The sequence below is a fragment of the Arachis hypogaea genome, chromosome 3 (assembly GCF_003086295.3).
Source record: "Arachis hypogaea cultivar Tifrunner chromosome 3, arahy.Tifrunner.gnm2.J5K5, whole genome shotgun sequence".
Classification (NCBI taxonomy): Eukaryota; Viridiplantae; Streptophyta; class Magnoliopsida; order Fabales; family Fabaceae; genus Arachis; species Arachis hypogaea.
Genome location: NC_092038.1, coordinates 97303793 through 97330308, shown reverse-complemented (window position 1 = coordinate 97330308; position 26516 = coordinate 97303793).

Here is a 26516-nt window from a genome sequence, read left to right as displayed (position 1 = left end):
CTTTTTGCTTTTTCACTGCTTTTTCTTGCTTCAAGAATCAATTTCATGATTTTTCAGATCATCAATAACATTTCTCTTTGTTCATCATTCTTTCAAGAGCCAACAATTTTAACATTCATAAACAACAAGATAAAAAATATGCACTATTCAAGCATTCATTGAGAAAACAAAAAGTATTGTTACCACATCAATATAATTAAACTAAATTCAAGGATAAATTCGAAATTCATGCACTTCTTGTTCCTTTGAATTAAAACATTTTTCTTTTAAGAAAGGTGAAGGATTAAATGGAATTATTCATAACTTTAAGGCATAGTTACTAACTACTAATGATCATGAAGTAGAGACACAAAACATAGATAAACATACAACATAAAAACTGAAAAGCAGAAAGAAATAAGAACAAGGAATGAATCCACCTTAGTGGCATCTTCTTCTTGAAGGTCCAACAATGTCCTTAAGCTCTTCTATGTCCCTTCCTTGCCTTTGTTGCTCCTCCCTCATTGCTTTTTGATCTTCTCTTATTTCATGGAGAATGATGGAGTGCTCATGATGTTCCACCCTTAATTGTTCCACATTGTGGCTCAAATCTTCTTAGGAAGTATTGAGTTGTTCCTTAAGTCTTAAGTGCATCCCTTGAGGCATCTCAGGGATTTCTTGATGATGAGCTTCCTCATGCATCTCTTGAGATCCGTGGAGGGTCTCTCTTGCTTGCTCCATCCTCTTCTTGGTGATGGGCTTATCCTCTTCAATGGGGATGTCTCCTTCTATGATAACTCCAGCTGAGTAACATAGATGACAAATAAGGTGAGGAAAAGCTAGCCTTGCCATGGTGGAGGGTTTTTCGGCTATTTTGTAGAATTCATTGGAGATGACTTCATGAACTTCTACTTCCTCTCCAATCATGATGCTATGAATCATGATGGCCCGATCCACAGTAACTTCACATTGGTTGCTAGTGGGAATGATGGAGCGTCGAATGAACTCCAGCCATCCTCTAGCCACAGGCTTGAGGTCCAGTCTTCTTAGTTGAACTGGCTTGCCTTTGGAGTCTCTTTTCCATTGAGCTCCTTCCACACATATGTCCATTAGGACTTGGTCCAACCTTTGATTAAAGTTGACCCTTCTAGTGTAGGGATGTTCATCTCCTTGCATCATGGGCAAGTGAAACGCCAACCTCACATTTTTCGGACTAAAATCTAAGTATTTCCCCCGAACCATTGTGAGATAATTCTTTGGATTCGGGTTCATACTTTGATCATGGTTCCTAGTGATCCAAGCATTGGCATAGAACTCTTGAACCATTAAGATTCTGACTTGTTGCATGGGGTTGGTTAAGACTTCCCAACCTCTTCTTCCGATCTCATGTCGGATCTCCGGATACTCATTTTTCTTGAGCTTGAAAGGGACCTTAGGGATTACCTTCTTCTTTGCCACAACATCATAGAAGTGGTCTTGATGGCTTTTGGAGATGAATCTTTCCATCTCCCATGACTCGGAGGTGGAAGCTTTTGTCTTCCCTTTTCCTTTTCTAGAGGATTCTCCGGCCTTAGGTGCCATTGATGGTAATGGAAAAACAAAAAGCTTATGCTTTTACCACACCAAACTTAAAATATTGCTCGCCCTCGAGCAAGAGAAGAAAGAAGAGAAGAAGAAGAAGAATAAAATATTGAGGAGAAGGTGGAGTGTGGGTTTCGGCCAAGGTATAGAAGAGGTGGTTGTGTTGTGTGAAAAGGAAGTGGAATGGAGGGGTTTATATAGGAAAATGGGAGAGGGTATGTTCAGCCATTTAGGGTGGGTTTGGGTGGGAAAGTGTTTTTGAATTTTGAAGGTAGGTGGGGTTTTTGGGGAAGAGTGGATAGATGTGAGTGGTGAAGGGGGTAATTGGGAAGAGAGATTGAAGTTGATGGGAAGTGTGACATGGGGAAGAGTGAAATAGGATTAGGAGGTAAGGTGGAAATATGTTAGGTGGGGATCCTGTGGGGTCCACAGATCCTGAGGTGATCCTATGGGGTCCACAGATCCTGAGATGATCCTGTGGGGTCCACAGATCCTGAGGTGTCAAGGAATTACATCCCTGCACCAAATAGGCATGTAAACTGCCTTTTGCATACCATTCTGGCATTTAAAAGCCGAGGTGATGCACGTTCTGGGCGTTCAACGCCCATGTAAAGCATGTTCTGGGCGTTCAACGCCCATATGTAGCATGTCTCTGGCGTTCAACGCCAGTTTCATGCTTGTTACTGGCGTTCAGCGCCAGCTTTCCTCAAGGCACATTCCTGGCGTTCAAACGCCAGAATGTTGCTTGTTTCTGGCGTTCAGCACCAGATTCATGCTCTGTTCTGGCGTTGAACGCCAGCCAGATACTCCTTACTGGCGTTGAACGCCAGTCTGTCCTTCCTCCAGGGTGCAAATTTTTTTTGCTGTTTTTTATTCTGTTTTTAATTTTTATGATTTTTTTCGTGACTCCTCATGATCATGTACCTAATAAAACACAAAATAACAACAAAATAAAATAAAATAAAAATTAGATAAATAAAATTGGGTTGCCTCCCAACAAGCGTTTCTTTAATGTCAATAGCTTGACATTGTGCTCTCATGGAGCAACAAAGGTGATCATGTCAATGTTGTATAGTCCCAACACCAAACTTAGAGTTTGGATATGGGGTCTTAATACCAAACTTAGTGTTTGGTTGTGGCCTCCCAACACCAAACTTAGAGTTTGACTGTGGGGGCTCTTCTTGACTCTGAACTGAGAGAAGCTCTTCGTGCTTACTCTCCTTTATCACAGAGGGATGGCCATGTGCCTTAAACACAAGGTAGTCCCCATTCAATTGAAGGACTAATTCACCTCTGTTGACATCTATCACAGCTCCTGCTGTGGCTAGGAAAGGTCTTCCAAGGATGATACACTCATCCTCTTCCTTCCTAGTGTTTAAGATTATGAAATCAGCAGGGATGTAAAGGCCTTCAACCTTTACTAACACGTCCTCTACTATTCCATAAGCTTGTGTCAATGACTTGTCTGCCAATTGTAATAAGAACAAGGCAGGTTGTACTTCAATGATTCCCAGCTTCTCCATTACAGAGAGTGACATAATATTTATCCCTGACCCCAGATCACATAGAGCTTTTTCAAAGGTCAATGTGCCTATGGTACAAGGTATTAAGAATTTGCCAGGATCTTATTTCTTTTGAGGTAAAATTTGCTGAATCCAGGTATCTAATTCACTTTCCCAAGTCTCATTAACAACAACTTGGCATTCAGCTTCATGATAGCTCCTAAATATTGAGCAACTTGCTCTCCAGTCACATCTTCATCCTCTTCAGAGGAAGAACAGTCTTCAGAGCTCATGAATGGCAGAAGGAGATTTAATGGAATCTCTATGGTCTCTATTTGAGCCTCAGATTCCTTTGGATCCTTAATAGGAAACTCCTTCTTGCTTGAGAGACGTCCCAGGAGGTTTTCCTCACTAGGATTTTCGTCCTCCTCCTCCCTTATGCATTCGGCCATATTGATTAAATCAATGGCCTTGCACTCTCCTTTTGGATTCTCTTCTGTATTGCTTGGGAGAATACTGGGAGGATTTTCAATGACTTTCTTACTCAGCTGGCCCACTTGTGCCTCCAGATTTCTGATGGAGGATCTTGTTTCACTCATGAAACTGAAAATGGCCTTTGACAGATCAGAGACTAAATTGGCTAAATTAGAAGTGTTTTGTTCAGAATTCTCTGTCTGTTGCTGAGAAGATGATGGAAAAGGCTTGCTATTGCTCAGCCTATTGCGTCCACCATGGTTAAAGCCTTGTTGAGGCTTTTGTTGATCCTTCCATGAGAAATTTGGATGATTTCTCCATGATGAATTATAGGTGTTTCTATAAGGTTCACCCATGTAATTTATCTCTGCCATTGCAGGGTTCTCAGGATCATAAGCTTCTTCAGAAGCTGCCTCTTTAGTACTGTTGGATGCATTTTGCCATCCATTCAGACTTTGAGAAATCATGTTGACCTGTTGAGTCAACACTTTGTTCTGAGCCAATATGGCATTCAGAGCATCAATTTCAAGAACTCCCTTCCTCTGAGGCGTCCCATTATTCACGGAATTCCTCTCAGAAGTGTACATGAATTGGTTATTTGCAACCATGTCAATTAGTTCTTGAGCTTCTGCAGGTGTTTTCTTTAGGTGAATGGATCCACCTGCAGAATGGTCCAATGACATTTTTGAAAATTTAGATAGACCATAATAGAATATATCTAATATGGTCCATTCTGAAAACATGTCAGATAGACACCTTTTGGTCAACTGCTTGTATCTTTCCCAAGCTTCATAGAGGGATTCACCATCTTTTTGTTTGAAGGTCTGAACATCCACTCTAAGCTTGCTCAACTTTTGAGGAGGAAAGAATTTATCCAAGAAAGCCGTGACCAGCTTATCCCATGAGTCCAGGCTATCCTTAGGTTGTGAATCCAACCATGTTCTAGCTCTGTCTCTTACTGCAAAAGGGAAAAGCATGAGTCTGTAGACTTCAGGATCTACTCCATTCATCTTTACAGTCTCACAAATCTGCAAGAACTCAGTTAAAAACTGATAAGGATCTTCAGATGGAACTCCATAGAACTTGCAGTTTTGTTGCATTAAGGCAACTAATTGAGGCTTAAGCTCAAAATTATTGGCTCCAATGGCAGGAATGGAGATGCTTCTTCCATCAAATTTGGACGTGGGCTTGGTAAAGTCACCAAGCATCCTTCTTGCATTATCATTATTGGGTTCGGCTGCCATCTCCTTCTCTTGTTCAAAATTTTCTGAAACGTTACTTCTGGATTGTTGTAATTTAGCTTCTCTTAGTTTCCTCTTCAAAGTCCTTTTAGGTTCAGGATCAATTTCAACAAGAGTGCCTTTTTCCTTGTTCTTGCTCATATGAAATAGAAGAAAACAAGAAAAAGAAAGAGGAATCCTATATGTCACAGTATAGAGATTCCTTTATGTTAGTAGAAAAAGAAGGGGATAGAAGAAAGAAAAGTGAAGAATCCAAACACAAGGGATAGATTGGGTTCGGATTTTTAGATGAGGAGAGGTGAAGAGAAGTGTTAGTAAATAAATAATTAGATAGAATAAGAAAAGAGATAGAGAATTTCGAAAATAATTTTGAAAAAGTGGTTGGTGATTTTCGAAAATTAAAGATAAGATATGATTAAAATTTAAAATTTAAAACAATTAAAAAGAATTTTTGAAAAAGAGAGAGGTATTTTCGAAAATTAGAGAGGGATAGGTAGTTAGTTGGTTTTGAAAAAGATAAGAAACAAACAAAAAGTCAAAGAGTTAGTTGAAAAAGATATTAAAATCAAATTTGAAAAGATAAGAAGATAAGAAGTTAGATAAGATATTTTAAAATCAAATTTTTGAAAAAAATAAAATTTTGAAAAAGATAAGATAAAAGATAAAAAGATTTAATTTAAAAATTTAAAATTACTTACTTCACTAACAAGAAACTACAAGATAAGATTCTAGAACTTAAAGATTGAACCTTTCTTAACAAGAAAGTAACAAACTTCAAATTTTTGAATCAATCACATTAATTATTAGTGAATTTTCGAGAATATGATATAAAGATAAAAAAAAGATTTTGAAAATATTTTGAAAAATATTTTTTTTTGAAATTTTCGAAAAATAGAAAAAAATGAAAAAGATATAATTTTTGAAAAAGATTTTGAAAAGATAAGATTTTTAAAATTGAAAATTTGACTTGACTTGTAAGAAACAACTAATTTTTAAAAATTTTTGGCCAAGTCAACCCAAAATTTCGAAAATTTGGAGAGAAAAAAGGAAAAGATATATTTTTGATTTTTGAATTTTTAATTATGAGAGAGAAAAATACAAACATGACCCAAAACATGAAAATTTTGGATCAAAACACATGATGCATGCAAGAACACTATGAATGTCAAGATGAACACAAAGAACACTTTTTTTGAAAAATTTTTGATGCAAAGAAAACATGCAAGACACCAAACTTAGAAATCTTTAATGCATGGACTCTAACAAACAAAAAAATGCATATAAAAAACAACAAACAACACAAAACAAGAAATCATCAAGATCAAACAAGAAGGCTTACCAAGAACAACTTGAAGATCATGAAGAACACTATGAATGCATGAATTTTTCGAAAAATGCAAGAAAAAATTTTTAAAGCATGCAATTGACACCAAACTTAAAAATTGACTCAAGACTCAAACAAGAAACGCAAAATATTTTTGATTTTTACGACTTTCTAATTTTTTTGTATTTTTATTTTATTTTTTCGAAAATATTCTTTTAGAAAAACGAAAATAAAAGAAAAATTTTGAAAACTTTTTGAAAAGAAAATAAAAAGAAAATTACCTAATCTGAGCAACAAGATGAACCGTCAGTTGTCCGTACTCGAACAATCTCCGGCAACGGCGCCAAAAACTTGGTGGACGAAATTGTGATTCCTTTGTTATTGTATTTTGTAAAATTCATTGCTTTTTCAACTATGTGTGGACACAACTCCGTTCAACTTAACCAGCAAGTGTACTGGGTCATCCAAGTAATACCTTACGTGAGTAAGGGTCGATCCCACAGAGATTGTTGGTATGAAGCAAGCTATGGTCATCTTGTAAATCTCAGTTAAGTGGATTCATAGGGTCAAATGTAATTGGATTAGATATTTAAAAGATAAATAAAATAAAGGGATATAAATACTTATGTAAATCAATAGTGGGAATTTCAGATAGGTGTGTGGAGATGCTAGAATCCTTTCGAATCTCTACTTTCTTATTGCTTTCATCCAATCCTTCTTACTCCTTTCCATGGCAAGCTGTATGTAGGGCATCACCATCATCAATGGCTACTTTTAATCCTCTCGGGAAAATGGTCCTATGCGCTGTCACTGCACGGCTAATCATCTGGAGGCATCACCCTTGACAATGGCTACATCCCATCCTCTTAGTGAAAATGGTCCAAATGCTCTGTCACAGCATGGCTATTCAACTGTTGGTTCTTGATCATGTTGGAATAGGATCCATTGATCCTTTTGCGTTTGTCATCACGCCCAGCAATCGCGAGTTTGAACCCCGTCACAGTCATTCAATACCGGAATCCTACTCGGAATACCACGGACAAGGTTAGACTTTCCGGATTCCCGGGATCCTACTCGGAATACCACAGACAAGGTTAGACTTTCCGGATCCCCATGAATGCCGCCATCTATCTAGCTTATACCACGAAGATTCTGTTGGGGAATCTAAGAGATATGCGCCCGGCCTAGAGTAGAACGGAAGTGGTTGTCAGTCACGCACGTTCATAGGTGAGAATGATGATGAGTGTCACGGATCATCACATTCATCAAGTTGAAGTGCAACGAATATCTTAGAATAGGAATAAAGAGAATTGAATAGAAATAGTAGTAATTGCATTAAAACTTGAGGTACAGCAGAGCTCCACACCCTTAATCTATGGTGTGTAGAAACTCCACCGTTGAAAATACATAAGCGAAAGGTTCAGGCATGGCTGAGTTGCCAGTCCCCATGATCTGAGAACTAAATGTCCAAAGATATCTAATACACTAGTAAAAAGTCCTATTTATAATAAACTAGCTACTAGGGTTTACAAGAGTAAGTAATTGATGCATAAATCCACTTCTAGGGCCCACTTGGTGTATGTTTGGGCTGAGCTTGATCTATCCACGAGCTGAGGCTTTTATTGGAGTTGAACGCCAAGTTATGACGTGTTTTGGGCGTTCAACTCCGGGTCGTGACGTGTTTCTGACGTTTAACTCCAGACAGCAGCATGTACTTGGCGTTGAGCGCCACTTTACGTCGTCAATTCCCGAATAAAGTATGGAGTATTATATATTGATGGAAAGCTCTGGATGTCTACTTTCCAACGCCGTTGAGAGCGCGTCATTTGGAGTTCTGTAGCTCCAGAAAATCCATTTCGAGTGCAGGGAGGTCAGATTCCAACAGCATCAGCAGTCCTTTTGTCAGCCTTTTTTCAGAGTTTTGCTCAAGTCCCTCAATTTCAGCCAGAAATTACCTGAAATCACAGAAAAACACACAAACTCATAGTAAAGTCCAGAAATGTGAATTTAACATAAAAACTAATGAAAACATCCCTAAAAGTAGCTTGAACTTACTAAAAACTACCTAAAAACAATGCCAAAAAGCGTATAAATTATCCGCTCATCAATTGCCTTTTGTCTTCATCACGATCTTTTGCAAGTTATCTCCAGTAATCCTTTTGTTTGGGCCTTTGTCAGGTCTTTTCATGTGGATTACTGTATAACTTATTGTAGTTTGTGGGAGGCCGACTTCATCATGCCAGTCCCTCCTAAGTTATTTCTAGTAATCATTTTTGGATCTTTGTCATATCACGTTTATAACTTTTTGTGGGAGGCCGGCTTCGTCATATCGATCCCTTCTAAGTTATTTTTAGTAATCCATTTTCTTTGGACCTGGGTCGGGTCTCTTTTATGGATTAATTTTTATAACTTTTTTCGTTTGGGCCGACTTCATCATGTCGGCCCCTTTTAAGTTATTTCTAGTAATCCATTTTCTTTGGACCTGGGTCAAGTCTCTTTTATGGATTACTTTTTATAACTTTTTTTATTTGGGCTGACATCATCATGTCGGTCCCTTTTAAGTTATTTCTAGTAATCTATTTTCTTTGGACCTGGGTTAGGTCTCGTTTATGCATTACTTTTTATAACTTTTTTGGTTTGGGCCGACTTCATCATGTCGGTCCCTTTTAAGTTACTTCTAGTAATCCTCTTTTTTTTGGGCTGGCCAGGCCTCTTTCCAGGGATTTACTTTTTATAACTTTGGTTATTTGTGGTCGACTGGTCTGACATCTTCATGTCGGTCCGTCTTTTAAGTTATTTTTTAGCAACCCATTTTTATTAAGACCTCGTCAGGTCCTTTCCTATGGGTCACTTTCGATAACTTCTTGCATTTAATCTATTTTGTCACTTTTCATCTTTGCCAATTTTGTAGAAATTGGGTTTGATCCTCATTTGGTCGACCTTTGATGAATTTGGTTTTCATCTTTGTTGGTCTTTATCATGATCGGGCAGTGAATTTATTTTTCACTTTTGCCGATCTGTAGCTTTATAATTGGGCGATGAAATTTTGCGTTTTTAAATTAATGCGTCTTGATAAAGGATTTGTAGAAAATCTGAAAAAACTTTGTTCAAAAAGAAAATATGGAAATATATACATGTGGGAGTTCTACCCCTCTATGTTAGGTATTTCATTGATCTTGGCTTGGTGTCTTGTTAAAAAACATTTTTAAGGAAAAAGAGTGCACTTCATCCTAAGATCCTTTTCTATCTCCTAACTATAGTACCTTCTTAAGTTGCAGGCGTGCCAAGACCTTGGGAGCTCTTGCCCTTCGAGTTCAGATAGCTTGTAGTAGCCTTTTCCGAGTATTTCTATGACTCGGTATGGTTCCTTCCAGTTTGCTGCCAGCTTTCCTTCTGGAGGTCGAGTTGTTCCGATGTCATTTCGGGTTAGGACGAGGTCGTTTTCTGCAAAACCTCGTGGCACTATCTTGAAGCCATTTGACGTTTTACTACTTCTCCCCTGATCCGAGCTCTTTCTCGAATTTCTGGAAGTAGGTCGAGTTCTTCCCTTTGAAGTTGGGAGTTGGCCTCTTCACTGTAGTGGATCACTCTGGGTGATCCTTCTTCGACCTCCACTGGGATCATTGCCTCCGTTCCATACGCTAATCGGAAAGGTGATTCCTTTGTGGTGGAGTGTGAAGATGTCCGATACGCCCCTAGGACTTGCGAGAGCTCTTCCGCCCATTCTCTCTTTGCATCTTGTAATCTCCGTTTTAACTCGGCTAATATGACTTTGTTAGCAGATTCTGCTTGTCCGTTGGCCTGGGGGTGTTCTACGGATGTGAATTGGTGTTTTATGTTCAAATCTGCTACAATTTTTCTAAAGCTTGTATCTGTAAATTGAGTGCCATTATCTGTGGTGATGGAGTATGGAATCCTAAACCTTGTGATAATGTTTCTATATAGGAATTTTTTACTTCTTTGAACAGTGGCGTTAGCTAGGGGTTCTGCCTCAACCCATTTTGTAAAATAGTCTACCCCCACGATGAGGAATTTGACTTGTCCAGATCCTTGAAGAAAGGGACCGAGATGGTTGACTCCCCATTTTGTGAATGGCCAAGGTGAGGTTACGCTAATAAGTTCCTCTGGTGGGGCGATGCGAAAGTTGGAATGTTTTTGACATGGTGGACATGACTTTACAAAATCTGTTGCTTCTTTTTGTAGAGTCGGCCAATAGAATCTGGCCTGGAGTACTTTTTTTGTAAGAGCCTTTGCTCCGAGGTGGTTACCACAGATGCCACTGTGTACTTCTTCTAAAAGTTTCTTTGTGTTAGAAGTCGGCACACATTTTAACAGTGGTGTTGAAATCCCTCTCTTGTATAGAGTATTGTTTATGATGATGTAGTATTATGCCTCCCGTTTTAACCTCTTTGCCTCCTTCTCATCTGTAGGGAGTGTTTCTGTTTTGAGGTAGTTAATTATGGGAGTCATCCATCCTTGATCCAGACCTGTTATGGCTAGGACCTTCTCTTCTTCTGAGATTGACGGGTTCTGCAAAATTTCTTGGATGAGGTTTCTATTGTTGCCCCTGGTTTGGTGCTGGCTAATTTTGAGAGTGCATCAGCTCGAGCATTCTGTTCCCGAGGTATGTGGCGAACCTCATATTCCCCAATTTGTCCGAACTATTCCCTGGTTTTGTCGAAGTACTTTTTCATGGTGGGATCCTTGGCTTGGTAGTTACCTTTTATTTGTGAGGTGACTACCTGTGAGTCGCTGAAGATGATAAGCTTTTGAGCTCTAACCTCCTTAGCCAACTTCAAACCAGCTAGTAGTGCCTCATATTCAGCCTGGTTGTTTGAAGCAGAAAACCCGAATTTGAGTGAAAGTTCGATTTACGTTCCCTGGTCGCTCTCTATTATCACGCCTACGCCACTTCTAGTTTTGCTTGAGGAACCATCTACGTAGAGATTCTGTTCATACCCTGGGTCAAGCTATCCGACCCAGGATGATTGGAGATAAAGCGACCGACCTCTTCAGGTCAGACTATCCGATCTCTTCTTAAAAAGCTCGGCCAAATCGACAGAAGAGCCCAGTAAAGGCCCCAAATAGAGGAGCACGACCCAAATCCTAAGGCGGCCTAAGCCTATAGAGATAAATGCGGTTCCGTTGAAAGATACGCTGACCTAAACTCAAAGATAAAAGATAAGATAAGATAACTTATTTATCTTATCCAAAAGGTCACATCTCACCGTTATAAATACATTGGAGCACCCAGGTATAACTCATACTCTGATTCTACTCAATACCTGCTTAATACCCTTGCTAACTTAAGCATCGGAGTCCCTTGCAGGTACCCCCACCCTTCGGGGACAAAGGAATCAGCACCACCACCAAGTCCAACAAGTCAGACAGAACAGCTCCGGCCGTCACCCACCAGTCGGACACGTTAGCACCGACCCATACAGAAGATCTCATCCGAGATCGACCTACAGTTTCAGGTAACCCTCGGAACATTGGCACTGTTGCCGGGGAACCTAGAAGTCATCCCATCACCATGGCGGACGACCATGACAACGACCACGATTCAGGTCTGGAGGATCGGACACCGTACAAAAACGCGGATGTCACACTACAAAACACTCTGAAAACCAACAAAGACAAAGACTCACCAAATTCAGGGGCTATATAAGCGCTCTTGGATCGCCTAAAACAACTGGAAAAAGAAACCCAACAACAACGGGAAATCGGAAGAGATCACCAAAGAGAGGTGCGGCGACGTCGGGAGTTGGAAGAAAAACTACAGCAATTGGAAGCCGATCTCAAATCAAAAGCCCTCCGGACTAATCTCGAGGAAAATTCACGCAAAGAGCAAGAACCGTTCACTAGGAAAATCATGAAAACCAAAATTCCAAAAGACTTCAAACTCCCAGATATGACCCTGTATGATGGCACCACGGACCCCAACCACCACCTCAGCAACTTCAGAAGTATAATTTACCTCACTGACGCCCCAGATGCTATTCGCTGCAAGGCTTTTCCAACAACTCTCATGAAGACAGCGATTCGATGGTTCGACAACCTACCCCTGAAGTCCATCTCAAGCTTTGATGACTTAGCTAAAAAATTCTTAGCCAGATTCTCCATTCAGAAAGATAAAGCCAAGCACGCCCCCAGTTTACTAGGGATCAAACAAGGAGATCGGGAGAGCCTCCGCAGCTACATGGAGAGATTCAACAAAACATGCATGGACATACAAAGTTTACCAACGGAGGCCGCCATCATGGGACTCATCAATGGCCTACGAGAGGGACCTTTCAGCCAATCTATATCAAAAAAGTACTCGACCTCCTTAGACGAAGTGCAGGAGTAGGCAAAAAAGTATATTAACATGGAGGAAAATGCTCGGTTAGGAGAAACCTCAAAATCGGGGGCCTCCTACCGAGACAAAGACAAGGAATCCAAAAGAAAAGAAGATCGACAAGGGGAGAAAATCAAAAAATACCATAACTACACCCCTCTCAGGACATCCCTGGTCGAGATATACAAAGAAGTCTACCATACAGAAAAAATCCCCCCAGCACGGCTACTCAAAGGCAAAAGGGGAGGAGGAAACCGAAAGGAATATTGTGAATACCATCGAGTCCGAGGACACTCCACAAACGAATGCTTCGACCTAAAAAACATCATAGAAAAATTGGTGAGAGAAAGAAAATTAGATCGATTCCTGGCCACCCGAGAAGATGATCAAAGAAAGAGACGAATGGATGAAGATACCAACCGAACTGAACGATCACCTCGGACACCGAAAAGACATGTCCACATGATACATGGTGGATTTACAGCAGGTGGGATCTCCAAAACCTCTCGCAAAAGATATCTCAAAGAAGTATATCATGTCGAGGGAGAGGAGGAAGCCCTCAACATCCCAGCAATAACATTCACTAAGGAGGACGCATCTGTAATCATCACAGGACACGACGATCCCAAGGTTATCACCATCATATTAGCAAACGCCAACCTATTGATCGGGGTAAAACTTGTCTCTCAACAAATTCCCATTCGGCAAGTGTACCGAATTTGTCGTCAAGTAAAAACTCACAATAGAGTGAGGTCGAATCCCACAGGGATTGATTGATCAAGCAACTTTAATTAGAGGAATGATCTAGTTGAGCGAATCCATGAATAGAGTTGATAATTGCAGAAATTAAAATAGCAGGAAAGTAAATGACTGAAAGTAAATAGCAGAATTGTAAATGGGAATGGGGGAATTGCTCATAAAAGTAAATTGCAGAAAATAAAGAGAATGGGTAAAATCAGAAATGGGGAGTTCATTGGGCTTAGGAGATGTTGCATTCTCCGGATCAATTTCATTTTCATCTCTTCCTCAATCAATGCACTCATTGATCTCCTTGGCAATCTTAAGTGATTGAATCACAATTTCTTGCAATTCAATCTCTCAAATCTTGATCAATAGCCAATTCCTTGGTCAATTGCTCATGAGAAGAGATGAAGTGTGGTCACTGATTATACCACATGCACTTCCCAAATCAAATGCTTAGAGGGTTATAGCCACATACCCATCTACACTCAATTTGGTCCAGCATGAGAAAGCATTTCTAGCTAATCTCTTCATTCCTCTTTCAAGGATCCGAAGAGATCCATGTTTGAATAGCTTCTTTTCCAAGATCACTATCCAATTGGATGAAGATCGAAGGCTTTCAAGTAAAATCAAAAGGAAAGATAGAAGAAGAATAAGAAAATTAGTATTGATCCATCAAATTACAACAGAGCTCCCTAACCCAATGAAAGGGGTTTAGTTGTTCATAGCTCTAGAAATCAAAATCAAAGATGGAGAATACATGATAAAACTAGAATTGCAAAGAAAGTAAATACAAAGAGTAGTTCTCTTTCCTAGCTCCTCTCCCCCAAAAAGCTCTTCTCTATTTCAAAACTACTCCTATATATACTACTCTTCTCAGCTTCTAGTTAGCTCTTCAAGTCTTGGGCCTTAGGATCTTTGAGCTTGAAGCAGTTCCTTTCTTCAATTGGACTTGGCTTACTTGCAGAGAGAAAGTGTGAAGCGGGCAGAGACTTTAGCTCAAGACGTTAGGGGTGTTTAACATTTAGTGAAAATACAAGTTCGAGAACGTTAGTGACACTTAACATTGTCACTAACGTTGCCATGCACCCCTTTGCCTCACGTTAGAGCCCACGTTAACTGGGTTAACGGGATTTTAACTTTGCCTTGCTAGCCTTCGAGAACGTTAGTGACACTCAACATTGTCACTAACGTTCAAGTGTGCCCCTTCTTGCTTCACGTTAAAGCTCACGTTAACTAGGTTAACGTGGCTTCTAACGTGGCTTTTGCCAACCTTCGAGAACGTTAGTGACACTCAACATTGTCACTAACGTTCAAGTGTGCCCCTAGGTCTCATGTTAGAGTCCACATTAACTAGGTTAACGTGGCTTCTAATGGGGCCATTCTTAGCCATCCCAACGTTAGTGACAATGTTGAGTGTCACTAACGTTGGATCATTCTTCATTCCTCATCGTTAGCTTCCACGTTAACCAAGTTAACGTGGAGGTTAACGTGGCTCTTGGGGTTTGTGTGGTTGCTCCAACGTTAGTGACAATGTTGAGTGTCACTAACGTTGTCGACAACTCTCCATCTCTTACGTTAGCTCCCACGTTAACCAGGTTAACATGGGAGTTAACGTGGCTCTTTGCACCTTAGGCCAACGTTAGTGAAAATGTTGAGTGTCACTAACGTTGGCTTCTCTTCCCCCTTTAACGTTAGAGGCCACGTTAACTAGGTTAACGTGGCTTCTAACGTGGCCATTTGTGAGCAATTGCCAACGTTAGTGACAATGTTAAGTGTCACTAACGTTGGCTCAACTTCTCTTCTCCATGTTAGAGTTCACGTTAACTTAGTTAACGTAACTCTTTAACGTGGGCATTGATGGCTTTTGAGAGTGTTTTTGGCAATCACTTTTCTCCTTAACTTTGCAAGTTACCTCCCATTCCTTGCTCCCTTTGGTCCTGAAATCAAGCAATAGAGTGCATCAAAGTTCTAATACACGTCATGGGTAATGCAATATACAATTTTGTCATTAAAATCATGCAAAATCCTCATGAAATAATGTAAAATGCATAATGTATGCTTGAATCAAGGTCTGAGTGAATATCTGCCCAAAACTAACTTATTTCCTAAGAAAATGCATGAAAATACCTAAAAACAGTAAAGAAAAGGTCAGTGAAACTGGCCAAAATGCCCTGGCATCACCTACACCGCACCTTAATAGACCAAGGGAGTTCTGCAGACGTCTTATTCAAGACAGCCTTTGATAAACTCGACTTAGAAGAAAAAGAACTTAAGGCATATCCAAACAGTCTGTTCGGGCTAGGAGATACCCCGGTACGACCACTAGGATACATATCGCTATATACAACCTTCGAAAAAGGAAACCAATCCAGGACTCTCAAAATAGACTACATCATAGTCGATGTAAGTTTAGCTTACAATGCTCTCATAGGTCGGACAACACTCAACCAACTCGGCGCAATAGTCTCGACCCCACACCTATGTATGAAATTCCCAACTCCAAAAGGGATAGCCACGATAAAAGTAGACCAGAAGATGGAACGTCGCTGTTATAATGAAAGCCTAAATCTCAGAGGCAAAGGAGAATAATTTCACACAATCGAGCTAGGCGGAGTTTAACGACGAGAAGAACTTCGTCCCCAGCTAGAGGGCGATATAGAAAGGATTCCGATCGGGGACACCTCGGAAAAAAACAACTAATATCGGCGCAATCCTAAAAGGAGATTTAAAAGAATTACTAATACAATTCTTGCGAGATAACGTCGACCTCTTCGCATGGAAAGTTGCAGACATGCCAGGTATCGACCCTAAGCAAGTATTGGAACAAGTACTGGAACAAGAGAATGATGAATGGAATCTCTAGAGAAATGAGTCATTCTTGTGGAAGTCATATTACTGATTTTATGGTGGTTTCATGCATAGCAACTTAGGTTCATTCCACTACTGGCTTTCAGACCTTTATCATCTCCTAACATACTCACTTTGTTATATCCCATGAGACCTTTATTTATTGATCCTTTTGTTGTTATTTCAAGGGCTTATTTGTGTTTTTAGGCTAAGTATTTTGTAAGGGGGCAACTCTTTAGGATAAGCTTTCAGCCAACACTCCCGAACCAGTTGGTTCAAGGTGCTAGGTGTTGAAGCACCCCTAAGGACTTACTTACTCAAGTCTCTCCCCCATACATACACACCACAGGCATATAGTTTATTTATTTTCTTTCCTTCAGACCTTGGTGTCCAGCACCTCTTTGGGTTACTAAATGCTCTGTGGTGAGGGTTACTCTTGATAGTGGGTTTTCAGCTGATAATCCCGGGTTAGTTAACCCAAGTTACCAGGTGATGAAGCACCCCAAAGAGCTTATTACTCCAAGTAGATCCCTCACACAGGAGCACCACAGACACATGTCTTAGGGTAAACCCTTGGTGCCTAGCCTTATTGCTTACTCTTTTTCTTTTGTTTTTCACTTCCCTTGTTCTTTTCCTTTTCTCTTATTAGGATCTTGTTGTTATCTTAGTCTCATGGGTATATCAAAAGTAAAGCCTTCAAGATAGATAGTTGTCATCCTAACCTTGTGGTTGAACTAACTTAGCTAACTTATGACTACCCCCAAAGATTCATGAATGCACTTTCACATTATGAACTCTACTCTGGTCTTTTAAAACATAAAACATTCACTTCTTCAAACAAATAGACAAGCTTACAAGTAAATAAGGGAAAGATGCAGTGACACTCAAACCAGAATCACAGACCATGCTCAACAACAAGGTAGAGTTTAAAAAAAACATGTTTAGGCCTCACTGGTAATCATTAATCAAGCTTGCATTTGAGCTTCCAATGTTCGAACTATAAATATATGGAATTAAGTGACAATACAACCTTCAGGTGACAACTTCTAATCGCCTTCTTTTCGTTCTCCTCCTGCTCTTTGCTTCCTTGAGTGAAGGGGCACCATAAGGTTCCTGTAAAGTTATTGGAAGTTGCTTGTTCCCAAAGCACTTGAGGAATAATTAGCTTGCATGTGCTTGTGTCTTATGAACTTGATTTGGTGTGTGAACACCAAACTTAGTTCCTTGTTTAGTACACAATCTTGCACATACGCTGATAACTCATATCTTGTTGTTAACAGAACAATGATTAACTAAAGTCTAACTACATCTAAGTGGTTTCCCTCAATTGGTTAGAGCTAGCAATGTATTTTGGGAGCAGGTGTAATTCTAACTAAATGTCCTTTTGGTGGAACACCAAACTTAGAATTACACTGTCTCTTTTGATTGTTCTGGTGTGAAACACCAAACTTAGCTCCTTGCAATACAGGGGAAACAACTTGTGATTTTTATTGAAATGAAGATGAAAATGACTACCTGAGGTTGGGTTGCCTCCCAACAAAGCGCTTTTTTTTTATCGTCGCTAGCTCGACGAGTCCTCACTCACTTGAGATGGTATTTCATTCTGGGGTTTTCCCCCATGTTGCCCAGATAATGCTTGAGTCTTTGTCCATTCACTGTAAAAGTCCTTTCTGACCCTTCATCCATGACTTCTACGTGCCCGTACGGTGAGACTTTTGTGACAAGAAAGGGCCCGGACCACCTTGATTTGAGTTTTCCTGGGAACAGTCTTAGTTTGGAATTGTATAGGAGCACTCGCTGCCCCCTTTTGAAACTTATGGGTGCAAGATGTGAGTCATGTCTTCTCTTTGCCTTCTCCTTGTACATCTTGGTATTCTCATAGGCTTGTGACCTGAATTCCTCCATCTCTTGCAGCTGCAAGATTCTCTTTGCACCATCAGCAATGCTATCAAAATTTAGTATCTTGATAGCCCATAAAGCTTTGTGTTCTAGCTCCAGTGGTAAGTGACAGGCTTTACCGTACACCAGCTGATATGGGGACATTCCAAGTGGTGTTTTGAATGCTGTTCTGTATGCCCAAAGAGCATCATCCAGCTTCTTTGACCAATCCTTTCTTGATGCACCCACAGTCTTTTCCAAAATTCTCTTTAGTTCTCTGTTGGAGATCTCAGTTTGTCCACTTGTTTGGGGGTGGTAAGGTGTGGCTACCTTGTGTTTTACCCCATATCGTAGGAGAAGAGCCTCTAATGGTCTGTTACAAAAATGGCTCCCTCCATCACTGATGAGGGCTCTTGGGACTCCAAACCGGCTAAAGATATTCTTCCTGAGGAAGTTCATAACCACCTTGTTATCATTTGTTGGAGTTGCAATTGCCTCCACCCACTTGGAGACATAATCCACAGCTACTAAGATGTACTTGTTTGCATATGAAGTTGGAAATGGCCCCATGAAATCTATTCCCCACACATCAAACAGTTCCAGCTCTAGAATGAAATTTTGTGGCATGGCATTTCTTTTGGGCAAATTTCCCGCTCTTTGGCATTCGTTGCAGCTTTTTACCAGTTCTTTGGCATCCTTGAAAAGGGTTGGCCAAAAGAACCCACTTTATAGAACCTTTGCTGCAGTTCTGCCCCTCCAAAGTGGCCTCCATAACTTGAGCTGTGGCAATTCCATAGCACCTCTCGTCCTTCTTCTTCCGAAACACATCTTCTGAGGACTCCATCTGAACACTTCTTGAAGAGATATGGCTCATCCCAGACAAAGTATTTTGCATCATTCATGAGCTTTCTTTTCTGATGTTTATGTATCTCTGGTGGTAAAGCCCCAGTTGCCTTGAAGTTGGCTATGTCTGCAAACCATGGAGCCTTGTGAACTATCATCAACTACTCATCAGGGAAGAGCTCGTTCACTTGAGTATCATGTGCCCCACCTTCATCCTGAGGGATTCTGGAGAGGTGATCTACTACCTTGTTTTCCACTCCTTTCTTGTCTCTGATTTCAATATCAAATTCCTACAACAATAAGATCCATCTTATTAGTCTTGGTTTTAATTCCTGCTTAGCAAACAAATATTTAAGTGCTGTGTGATCTGTGAAAACAATCACTTTTGCACCAATGAGGTATGATCTAAACTCGTCAAATGCGAAGACTATTGCCAGCAGTTCCTTTTCGGTTGTGGTATAATTTCTTTGAGCATCATTAAGGACCTTGTTGGCATAGTATATCACATGGACTAAGCTATCTTTCCTCTGTCCTAACACTGCCCCTATTGCATAATCAGATGCATCACACATTAGTTCAAAAGGTAAGTTCCAATCAGGTGGGGAGATGATAGGTGCAGAGGATAGCCTCATTTTCAAGTTCTCAAAAGCCAACATGCATGTTTCATCGAAGACAAATGGTGTGTCAGCTACAAGGAGATTGCTTAAGGGCTTTGCTATCTTTGAAAAATCCTTAATAAACCTTCTGTAAAAACCTGCATGTCCTAAAAAGCTCCTAATTGCCTTGACATCACCGTGTGGAGGAAGTTTTTCAATAATTTCCACTTTAGCTCTATCCACCTCAATACCCTGGTTAGAAACCTTATGACCAAGGACTATTCCTCCTGTCACCATGAAGTGACATTTTTCCCAGTTCAAAACCAGATTGGTCTCTTGACATCTCTTCAATACCAGGGCTAGGTGATGTAGGCAACTAGGAAAAGAATCTCCAAATACTGAAAAATCATCCATAAAAACTTCAATGAATTTCTCTATCATGTCTGAGAAGATAGAAAGCATGCAGCGTTGGAACGTTGCAGGTGCATTACATAGCCCAAATGGCATGCGCCTATAAGCAAACACTCCATATGGGCATGTGAAGGAGGTTTTCTCTTGGTCTCTAGGATCAACCACTATTTGGTTATATCCTGAATAGCCGTCAAGAAAACAATAAAATGCATGGCCTGCAAGTCGTTCCAACATTTGGTCCATGAATGGAAGCGGGAAATGATCTTTTCATGTAGCTTCATTGAGTTTTCTGTAGTCTATGCACTGATGTGTGGAAAACGATCCAACACAAAACTCACCGGCAAGTGTACCGGGTCGCATCAAGTAATAAAATTCACGGGAGTGAGGTCGATCCAACAAGGATTGAAGGATTGAGCAATTTTAGTTTAGTGGTTGATTTAGTCAAGCGAATCAAGTATTGGTTGAGTGGTTTATCTTTAACAGAAACTAAGTTGCTTGGAATTTAAAGGGGAGAGGGGAGAATTGCAGTAAATTGAAGAGCAGGAAAGTAAAAGATGCTGAATCTTAAAGAACAAGAAATTAAATGACTGAAACTTAAAGTGCAAGAAATGTAAATTGCAGTAACTTAAAGTGCAAGAAATATAAATTGCTTAAATGAAAAAGGGATTTGAGGATTGGGATTTCAGAATTCAAACGAGGGAAATTAAATTGCAACAATTAATTAAACAAGAGATGAATTGAAATATACTAGATCTCAAACAGAAATGGAAATTAAATTGCAGCAGGGGTTCACAGAAGAACCAAAAGGGAAAATGGGATCTCAGGACTCCAGAGACTAGATAGCAAAGTCTTGATCTCAATTGCCTTCCCAGATCCAAGTTCACAAAGCAATTAACAAGAAATTAAAGAAGAAGTAGTAAAGGAAATGTAATTGAACTCAATTATGAAGAAGAGAAATTAAAGAGATCTTGAATGGAGATTGAGACAGAAATTCCTCAATTCTTCACACCCAAGTCTCAAACAAGAAAAGTAAAAATGCTCAAGCAAGAACAAGGAAGAAGAGAGATCAATTCTCCTCCCCAATTCTCTGAAATCTCAGTGCCTAGCTCTCAGTGAAGTCTCCAAGAGAAGGTTCAGTAAGTAAAAAATAAAAGAAAAGGTTCAAAGCTCTAAAGAAAATAAAAGTTCAAAGCTCCAAAACAAAGGTCCTAATTACATCAAACTATCTCCTATTTATACACTTTCTATTCTTGGATCTTGGGATTTGGATGGGCTTTTGATTTGGTGAAGAAATGAAGTAAATTGGATTTTTAATTCAATTTTTAGCCCATGAGAAAAATGGCTTCCAGGAGGCTGCCTTGCCCTTGTGGAGGGCAGGGCATGAAATGGTGCGTGCGGCCCTTGTGCGTGCGTGTTGGTGTGTGTGATGCTGCAGGATGCTGCCCTGCCCTTGTGGAGGGCAGGGCAGAGTTTTTTTGGTGCGCCAGATTTTGCTGCCCGTGCGTGCTGCTGCTGCCGAGAGTCCTTGGTGCGTGCCAATCTGGTGCGCTGGCTGTGCACCACAAAATGCTGCCCTGCCCTTGCGGAGGGCAGGGCAATGTTTCCAAAAGTGAAGTTCCAAGTTCGAAACTTGGTGGAGGTGCATGCTGCTTCTTTTCCTTGGTTTTCTTGGCACCAAAGTCACGCCTAGTTCCTTACTTCCTCATGGTGCCGTGTTCGATTCATGGAGAATGAAAGCAAGCTTGTTTTCTTTTTGTTTGAACGCTACTCCTTCCCTCCTTGTCCTTGGGTTCGAAACCCATAGGAAGCACTAGGAAGCAATTTCCTTTGCATTATTCTTGATGGGAGCCCGATATTGCTCTTGAGGAGGGCAGGGCAGAGTTTTTGCTCTCCTTGATCCTTGGCATCAAATTGTGCTCCGCCCTTGTTGTGGGCAGGCCAGTGTTGCTTCTCAAAGCTTGTTTCATTATGTTGCCCTCCTGGAGGGCAGTGTGCCCTTGTGGAGGGCAATGTTTGCTTTTTCCCTTCCATGCGCCACGTTTCTTATCTCTTGAGTCACGCTTTCTTAAGCCACGCTTCCTTTTTCCTCCTTTTCTTCACCTTCAAATAATCAAAACAACCAATCAAAGTATCACTAAATTCACAAGGCTTATAAATTAATTAAAAATCAATTAAATTTTGCTTAAACCTCATGAGTTAGCATCAATTTAATGGTGGTTGTTTGATTCAAAGAAGTTATGCATTTTCATTCCAAATCACTTACTTGAAATGCAAGAAAGTGCATAAAGACTAATAAAACAAGTGAAATTAGCTTGAAAAATGGGTATATGATGACTTGTCATCACAACACCAAACTTAAATCTTGCTTGTCCCCAAGCAAGCATCAAAACTAAGAGAAAATGAAATGAACAAGAAGAGAAAACATATCCTTATTAGGCATATAGCAGAACTTGGTTTATGGAGTTTTGATGCAGACAATGATAACTCAATTATTGTTGCTGTTACATAATATACATCTTTCCTCAAAGGCTTACTAAACTTGCTCTTATAAGGTTTATTCTTTCTTTGCTCCCTTGCTAACTTTTCTTTTCTCATGTTGCTTAACAAGCTTATTATTCTTTTGGAGGCTTGGTGTCTAATGTTGCAGTAGTAGCCTTTGGCTTTATTTTTACTCAACATCTTTCCACCACAGACACATGACTCACTATTTCCTCCTAGGATCATTGATGCCCAGCATCTCTTTGGATAACTAAATGTTCTGTATCTAAGTTGCTCTTTATTGTGGACTTTCAATTGGCCATCCCAAATCAGTTGATCTAAGTGACCGGGTTTTGAAATACCCCTCAGAATTTACTTATCCAAGCATATCCTAGTACAAGAACACCACAGGCATATGTCCTAGGGTCCAAGCTATTGGTGTCCAGCCCTTATTCTTTGTTTTTCTTGCCACATTGGCTTTTTCTTCTTCCTTTTCTTTCTGTTTTATTTTCTTTTGTTCTCAAGGGTTTTTTCTTTATTGATAGGAACCTTTATAACAGCAAGCTAGCTCACACTTCAATGAAAATGATACTATGCAGCAATTATTTCATGAGTTATGCATTTAATCAAACACATACACCACCATTAACTTCCATTCTAACTTATGCAACATTGGATATTTACTTTCCAATTCAAACAATTCTCTTTTATTCAAGCATATGGGAAACAAAACAAAATTCAGCTAAGTGATGGATGACAAGCAAAATTCAGATTTAGCATACTTAATCAAACAACTTCACTTGCAACTAGATAAACACTTTAGCAGGATACATAATGGTTCCCATGTTCAAAACAATTCACAACAGCAAGGATTAAGTTTAGGTACAACCTTTGAAGTTGCAGCCCTTTGATTCTTCCTTCTGTTGTGTTTTCTTTGAGTTAAGATGCACAATATCTTTAATTGTTGACTCATGTCCTGCATAATTCTCAAAGTTGCTTGCTTCTCAAGCCCTTAATTGCATGGTTAGTATGCATAAATTGAGTGTGGCTCTTGGATTTATTTTGGTGTGGGAATATCAAACTTAATTGTTTGCCACTACCTCTGATGCAACAAGTTAACCATATGTGAAACCTTGTGTTCTTGCTAAAGGTTATGGAATTAAAGCTAGAAAGCAGTTAAATAGTTGGATAATTTGTTTGATTGCTCAGAGCTAGTATTATGTAAGAGGTGAGAATGTGTTTTTAAATGAGATTTTTGTGGAACACCAAACTTAGAATCTTTCATTCTCCTTTAAGTTGTTTTGGTGTGCAACACCAAACTTAGCTTCTTGCAATCCATACCAATTATTCAACATTTTTATTGAGAAAGCTATGAAAAGAAAACTACCTCAGGTTGGGTTGCCTCCCAACAAGCGCTCTTTTATTGTCATTAGCTTGACATTGATCCACCCTTAGGGTGGTTGATGGTTGGAATGTCGGAGCTTGTCCCCTCTCACTGTCAGCCTCCTTTATGTGCCTTGATGCTCTATTTCAATGTGCTCGAGAGAGAGTACTTGGTTAACAGTCTCCCAACTGTTGATATACTAATTGCACCTTGTCACCTTTGGAAAATCCTTCAGTTGGGATTTTTTTGTTCTTCCACCCTTTGTAAACTTTCTTCTTGTTTTTCTTCCTTTTCCTTGTCAGTCTTTCTTCCTTAACAGTGGCTTTAGTTGTGACATTTCCCTTATTGTTTATTATCCCAGCTTCTTTTTGAATTCCTTCTCCTCTTTGTACCTGCTCATCCTTCTGTTCTACTGTGTTGATGGTTGTATGCCCTGGAAAACAGTCACTACTTGTTTTGCTTGTCTCTTCATCAGTTTGTGGTTCTGGCAACACCTTCAAGGTGATGCTTTCCTCATACATCCTGAGGGTTAGCTCTCCCTCCCCTACATCTATGATGGCTCTAGCAGTGGCTAAAAATGGTCGACCAAGTATTATGGAGTCATTCTCTTTTTCTGCTGAATCCAGGATCACAAAGTCTATAGGAAAAATGAACTTGTCGACCTTAACTAAAAGGTTTTCAATCACTCCTTTGGGATGTACCACTGATTGATCCACCAGTTCTAAGGACATTTGTGTTGGCTTCATTTTTCCTATGCCCAGCTTCTTTACTAAAGAGGATGGAATCAAATTTATGCTTGCTCCTAAGTCACACATCCCCTTGTCGATGAATAGATTTCCAATGGTGCAAGGTAGGAAGAAACTTCCTGGATCTTCAAGTTTGGGAGGGAGCCCCTTCCTGATTAGTGCACTGCATTCTTCAGTGAGCAGCACAGTCTCTTTCTCATTCCAACTCCTTTTCTTGTTGATGAGTTCTTTTAAGAATTTGGCATACAAGGGCATTTGTTCCAGTGCCTCAGCCAAAGGTATGTTGATTTCCAGCTTCTTGAAAGTCTCAAGGAATTTGTGGAAATGTTGATCCTTTGCTTCTTTTTGGAATCTCTGTGCATAGGGTAGTGATGGTGTAAGACTCTTCTCCACTTGCTGTTGTCTTGGGTTTGGTTCTTCCATGGTCTTCTTTTCTTTCTTCAGATTTTATGGTCTGTTTTCTTTTTCTTGAGGTTAATTATGAGGCTGCGTGCTTGCTGTTGCATCTTCATCATTGGCTGCCTCTTTTTCAACTTGTTTCTTGTCACTTTCCTTGGGCTTTTTGGTGGCTTCTTCATCTTTCAGCAGGATTTTTCCACTCCTTAACTGTATTGCCTTGCACTCCTCTTTTGGATTAGGAATGGTGTCACTTGGTAGTGAGCTTGATGGTTTTTCAATAGAAATCTGCTTAGAGATTTGCCCAATCTGCCTCTCTAGGTTCTTCATGGAGGCTTCTTGGTTCTTTGTGGTCAATTCTTGGTTCTTCATCATCTTCTCCATGAGCATCTCTAGATTAGTAATTCTCTGAGAGTCTTGTGAGATTGGTTGGTTGTGGGGTGTTGCTGGATGATGGTAGGTGTTTTGGTTAGTTGGGTGGTTATTGGGTGGATAATGGTTAGAGTTGGGATAAGTGTTTTGTGGTTTTCTATATGTATTTTGGTTAGTGTTTGGCTGGTTGTTTTGGTTTGTGTTTTTCCAATTATTTTGATTTGAGTTCCTTTGCAATGGCTGCTGAGTTTGATTGTGGTTGTCTCCCCATCTGAGGTTGGGATGGTTTTTCCAAGAAGGATTGTAAGTATCACCATAGACTTCATTTGTTCCAGGATTTTAGTTGTACATGTATTGGACTTGCTCTTGCTGTTGCTCCTCTTGAATTTCTTCATTTTGCCCCCAAGTAGTTGATGGTTGGCTTGTGGCACTCACTGACGCAACTTGCAGGCCATCAATTCTCTTGGCCATTTGCTCAAATTGTTGCTGAATCTGCTGCTGCATCATTTTGTTTTGAGCTAAGATTGAATCCACTCCTTCCAACTCTATTACTCCTCTCCTTTGTGATGGTTGGCGTTGCCTTTGGTGAGCAAAGAAATATTGGTTGTTAGCCACCATATCAATGAGATTTTGAGCTTCCTCTGTAGTTTTCATGAGTTGTAATAAGCCTCCGGCTGAATGATCAAGTGCTTCTTGAGCCTTCAGAGTAAGTCCCTCATAGAAGTTCTGCAGCTTGTCCCACTCAGTGAACATCTCTGGTGGACATTTCCTCAGCAGTGCCTTATATCTTTCCCATGCTTCATATAAATTTTCAGCATCCATTTGAGTGAATGTCTGCACCTCAGTCTTCAATCTTATGATCCTTTAAGAGGGATAAAATTTGGCAAGAAAATTGCTCACCAAATCATCCCAAGTGTTGATGATCTCCTTTGGAAATGTTTCTAGCCATTGAGTGACTTTGTCCCTGAGAGAGAATGGGAAGAGCAGTAACTTGTAGCTGTCAGGAGGCACACCATTGGTTTTGACAGTGTCACAAATTCTCAAGAAGGTAGATAAGTGTTGATTTGGGTCCTCCAATGGCCCTCCTCCAAAAGAGCAGTTGTTTTGGACCAAAGTGATGAGTTGTGGCTTTAGTTCGAAGTTGTTTGCATTGACATTAGGAGTAAGAATGCTACTCCCACAGTGTCTAGCATTTGCAAATGTGTAGGAAGCCAGTACTCTTCTTTGTTGTGGGTTATTGTTAGCTCCCCCTTCTGGTTGATTGGGATTTGATGGATCTCCTTCCATCTCTTGAAATTCCTCCTCAGATTCTTCCTCTCCAATGATGTTCTTCCCTCTTTCAGCTCTTCTTATTCTTCGAAGAGTTCTTTGGTCAATTTCAGA